The sequence below is a fragment of the Sorex fumeus genome, unplaced genomic scaffold, assembly GCF_029834395.1.
Source record: "Sorex fumeus unplaced genomic scaffold, SorFum_2.1 ptg000021l, whole genome shotgun sequence".
Taxonomy (NCBI): Eukaryota; Metazoa; Chordata; class Mammalia; order Eulipotyphla; family Soricidae; genus Sorex; species Sorex fumeus.
In genome coordinates, this window is record NW_026606078.1 from 13,723,488 (window position 1) to 13,729,219 (window position 5,732).

A 5,732-nucleotide genomic window follows, 5' to 3' on the forward strand; every position below is an offset into this window, starting at 1 on the left:
AAGTCATGGTAATCTTCTCCATTGCCGTTCTGGAGGATGTGATGGATCCATCAGGACGTCGGAGGGCAGTTTTCTTGGTCTTATAGTTGGCGAAGGACAGGCAGGCATTACGAATACTTTTCCTGGCTTCTGCCGCATCTACCAGTACTTCTGCTCTTCTCTCTTTGAGGTCTTCCTTGATCGCATCTCTGCACTGCTTTGCGAGCTGGGACATTAGCTTGCGGTTGCCTGAGGCATGCGGCAAACCACGCAGGCGAATTAGCTCAAGAGTTTTCGAAGATAGGCGATTTTTTGTGGCTATCTCTCTCTTGGCATTCCTCGCACATTCATGGAGGTGCTGAACCAGTGGATCGTATTCCTCGTCAATGTTGTCAACAATGGCATCTTCCCATGTTGCCGCAATAGTACCAAAGTATAGTTCCTTAACATTTTAGTTGATTCTAATATACTCGATTTTCTGAGGTATTATTGTGAATGGGATTGTTTTTCTCTATCTCTTTTTTTTTCTTTCATTTGAAATATATGGGAAAGCCATGGACTACCGGATATTGATTTTGTAATATGCTACTTTACTAACAAATCTATTGTTCCCAGGAGCTTTTTTGTAGATTCTTTGGGATTTTCCAAGTATAGTATCATGTCATCTCCAAATAGTAAAAGCTTGAGTTCTTCCATTTTTATATGGATGCCCTTGATATCCTTTCTTTTTATCGAAATCCTATGGCAAGTACTTCAAGTACTATGTTGAATAGGTGTGGTTAGAGTGGGTAACTTGTTTTGTGCCTAATTGTATTCTGGGATTCTAGCTCATTGATTTCTGCTCCAAGCCTTTAGTTTTCTCCCCGTTGAGAATAATGCTTGCTGTGGGTTTGTGGTAGTTTGCTTTGACTGGATTGAAGAAAGTACTTTCCACTCCCATTTTGTTGAGTTTTTCATCATGAATGGGTGCTGGATCTCATCAAATGCTTTATCTACATCTATCGATATGATGATATGACTTTTATCTTTATTTTATTGAGATGGTGTATTCTGTTGATTGACTAGAGAATGTTAAGCCATCCTTGCATCCCAAGATAAACGTACTTGGTCATAGTGTGTGATCTTTTGTTGAGTTTCTGGATTCTCTTTGGTGGTATTTTCTTGAGAATCTGTGTATCTGTATTCATCAAGGAAATAGGTCTGTAATTTTCATTTTTTGTGGTGTCTCTGTCTGTTTTGAGTATTAGGGTGATCTTTGCCTCATAGAAACTATTTGAGAGCATTTCTGTTTCTTCAATTTCCTGTAAAATCTTGAAAAATGTTGGCAGCAGTTCCTCTTTAAAGGATTGAAATGTTTCACTAGTGAATCCATCTGGGCCAGGCATTCTGTTTGGGGGTATATTTTGACCATCATTTCAATTTCCTTGGTAGTGATAGGTTCAAGTATTCCAAATCTTCTTGGTTCAACCTTGGGAGGTAATTGGAATCCATTAATTTATCAATTTATTCAAGATTCTCTCATTTCCTGCTGCAAAGATTCTCAATATAATCTCTGATGATCCTATGGATTTCTGTACTTTCTATTAGGATAACCCACTTTGCATTTCTGATTCGATTTATTAGAATTCTTTCTGTTTCTTTGAGAGGCTTCTAGAGGTTTATTGATCTTATTTATTTTCTCAAAGAACCAGCTTTTGCTTTTATTGGTCTTCTGGATTGTAATTTGGGTTTCTAGCTCATTGATTTATACTAAAAATTTTATTATTTCCTTGCTCCAGCCTAGTTTGCACTACTTTTGTTGGTCATTTTCCAAAATCTTGAGCTCTAATTTATTCATGTAGGCCCTTTCTTTCTTCCTGATGAATTCTGGCAGAGCTATACTCTTTCATCTTAACACTGCTTTTGCTGTGTCCCACAAGTTCTGGTAGCTCGCGTCCTCATTCTCATTTGTTTCTGGAAACTTTTTATTTCCTCTTTGATTTCTTCTCTAAGCCAACGGTTGTTCATTACTTCCCTTAAATAAAATATTTCCTTGCTGAGATTTAGTCTGTTTGATCTATTGAGAAGTGACAAAGTAGTGTTGAAATCTCCACCTAGTACTGTTTTGCTATCAATGTTTTTTTTAAGTCTATTAGAAGTTGATTTTAAGTATTTTGCTAGTCTGTCATTGAGCATCTACATTGAGGAGGGTGAGTTCTTTCTGATGTACAGATCCCATGATCATGAAGAAATGACATTCACTGTCTCTTATAACCTTTAGCCTGAAGTCCATGTGGTCTGATACTAGTATGGCTACTCCAGCTTTGTGGAGGTGTTCTTTTCTTGAAGACTTGTTTTCCAGCCTTTTACTTTTAGCCCATGGTTGCTTTGATTGCTCAGATGTGTTTCTTGCAGGCATCAGAATGTTGGGTTCAGTTTTCTAATTCATCTTCCTATTCTGTGCCTCTGAATTAGCACATTTAGTCCATTGACATTGAGAGAGATTGTTGTTATGGGGATTTGTGCTATCTTTATGTAGAATTTTTGTACTTGTGGGGATTGCCTTAGCTTAAAGTAGCCCTGTTAGTTCTTCTTGCAACAAAAATATGGAACTCTTTACAAGTTTGCATGTCGTCTCTGTGCAAGGACCATGATAATCTCTGTATCATTTCAATTTTAGTATATGTGTAACCAAACCTCGTAGGAGTTAATTTTTCTCTTCTGATTACTTTGAATGTTGTCCTTACATAACCTATGGCAGAGAGTGGTACCTAGTCAAGGAAAGTATTTCAAAGCAGCTTGATAGATTTAGAACTTTAATGTCCCAGAAAGAAAAATATGGTTTTTACCATATTATCTTTTACCATAATCAACGCATCAGTTTTACAAAATAATTCTTTTGAAGATGTTATATGAGTCCTGTTTAATGCACTTCCCTGAAACCTTCATTAAGACCATTAAACTAGAGCCTTTTGCTGTTCTCACCTCAGTCCCGTGTACATCTCCAGGAAAAGGTGGATGGTGTTGTCTGCACTTTGACCACCTTGAATGTAAGTAGGGTTTTTCTCCTGAAGGAAGAGGTGAGGAGCATATTGATGATTTCATTCCACATTATTATAAGTTCAACTTGAACGGAAGTTGAGACTCATGAGGGTCCTGTAAAGGACAGAAAAATGGGTCTCAGTGAAGTTTAATGGCCAATACACATTAACAAACACAGATGACTCAAAGCAGCCTGTGTGCATCTTTTTGTATAGTGAGTTTCATATCTAATGATAGTGATTCTCAGTCATGACACACGGGCAAAACAGACCTATAATTAAAAATCTAGTTCTCTGAGCAGAGTGGGGTTTCTTAGGTGATTGAACATGTGTGTAGTAATTTATTACTAAGCACATACGTAGTTTGAATGATGTGTACTTTTTGATCTAAAATTAATTCCAAATATGTCTAAAATGACAGTCTCCTGACCCCGCACCTGGCTTTCTTCACCAGGGTCCCTTGGAGGGGGTGTGTTTAGTTTCCCTCACCGTGCCAAGCAGAGCCCCGGCACCTGAAGACCTCTGCAACCAGCCATAGGTACGCTTTAAAGCACTCTCCCCAAGCTTGAAGGAGCCTCATGCATGAACGAATCTGACAGAGGAACCCAGGTGTGCGCAACCGGGGGATGAGATCTCCAAGGCTGCTCAGATCAAGACTGGGCCCCCTCCAACCAGATCCCCCATCTCCTAGTAGCTAAGTGTTACAACCACGAACTGCCCCTGGAGCCATGTAATCCCATCAATGGCCAAGATACAGAGACTGGATTTTGTTGATAAGACAACAACAATTATTGTCCAGTTGTCACTCTGAGAGAACCTGGTACGCATCTGCGAGTAACTTGCCCTTGTGTTTACCAGTCATTTACACTTCTTTCAATACAGATTATATGATCATGGTTTATGCTTATTTTTACTATTGAAGTATAATAGCTAAATACTGATTTATTTCACAGCACTAATTTATTAAAAACATTCATCCTTGGCCTATCATAGTAATTGCCAGGATTTGTTGGTTTTGCTTGTTTTTTGATTACTTAAATTGATTTTGTTCCTTTTCTTTCAGGTTGAAAAATTTTGACACAAATGAGTATATGTTTTTCTTTATCTTCTACAGTTTTAAACTGAGAACAACTGTTTGTTTTGTACAAATAAGATACCTGTGCATTTACTATATCTTCTCATTTTATTTACATTTTTTCCCCTTTATTTTATTTTATTTTTTTTAAAGTTGTAGATTTACAATTTTTTGTGCTTTGGTTTCAATTATACAATGATCAGATACCCATCCCTCCACCAGTGCCCATTTTCCACCACCATGGATAATATCCCTCCCACCCCCATCCCCCCATCCCCCCGTCTCTGTGGCAGGGCAATCCCCCGTGTTCTCTCTCTCCTTTTGGGTGTTGTGGTCTGCAAAAGAGGCATTGAGTGGCAAACATGTTCAGTCCATAGTCTACTTTCGACATGCATCTCCCCTCCTGGGAGGATCCTCCAAACATCCTTTATTTGGTGCTCCCTTCTCTATCTGAATAGCCCTTTCCTCTAGGATACCCGGCTGGCCTCTAAGTTATGGAGTAATCCTCCTGGAGATGATCTCAGCTATTCTTGGGTATTAATCTCATACTTTGTTACTTTATATCCCCCAGATGAATGCAATCTTTCTATGTCTATCCCTCTCTTTCTGACTCATTTCGCTTAGCATGATACTTTCCATATTGTACCACTTGTATGTAAATTTCATGACTTCATCTTTTCTAAGAGCTACATAGTACTCCATTGTGTAGATGTACCAAAGTTTCTTTAACCAGTCATCTGTTTTTGGGCATTCAGGTTTCTTCCAGTTTCTGGCTATTGTAAAGAGCGCTGCAATGAACAAACAAGTGCAGATGTCACTTCGACTATACATTTTTGCCTCTATGGGATATATTCCCAGGAGTGGTATTGCTGGGTCAAATGGGATCTCAATTTCTAATTTTTTGAGAATCGTCCATACTGTTGTCCAGAAGGGCTGAACCAGTGGACATTCCCACCAACAGTGAAGGAGTGTCCCTTTCTCACCACATCCACGCCAGCATCGGTTGCTTTTGTTCTTTTGAATTTGGGCCAGTCTCTGAGGTGTGAGATGGTATCTCATTGTGGTTTTGATCTGCATCTCCCTGATGATTAATGATGTAGAGCATTTTCTCATGTGCTTTTTTGCCATTCGGATTTCTTCTTTGAGAAAGTTTCTGTTCATTTCATTGCCCCATTTTTGGATGGGGTTGGATGTTTTCTTCTTGTGGAGTTTAACCAGTATTTTGTATATCCTGGATATCAACCCCTTGTCAGATGTGTATTCGGTGAATATCCTTTCCCATTCTGTTGACTGTCTTTGTATTTTGGTCACTGTTTCTTTGGAGGTGCAGAAGCTTCTTAGTTTAAGATAGTCCCATTTATCTATCTCTGTTTTCACTTGCTCGGCCAGTGGCGTGGCATCTTTGAAGATACCATTAGCTTCAATGTCATGGAGGGTTTTGCCAACTTTATCTTCAATGTACCTTATGGTTTCTGGTCTGATGTTGAGGTCTTTAATCCATTTTGATCTTACTTTTGTACATGGTGTTAGGCAGAGTTCTGAGTCTATTTTTTTGCATGTAGCCGTCCAGTGATGCCAACACAATTTATTAAAGAGGCTTTCCTTACTCCACTTCACATTACTTGCACCTTTATCAAAGATTAGATGAGCATATGATT

At 38.8% G+C, this 5,732-nt stretch overlaps 1 pseudogene; it reads right to left on the reverse strand.

Moving 5' to 3' along the window:
* Positions 1-2,558: 2,558 nt before the first annotated feature.
* On the reverse strand, positions 2,559-2,655 carry LOC130022995 (uncharacterized; annotated as a pseudogene).
* Between the last annotated feature and the right edge of the window lie 3,077 nt (positions 2,656-5,732).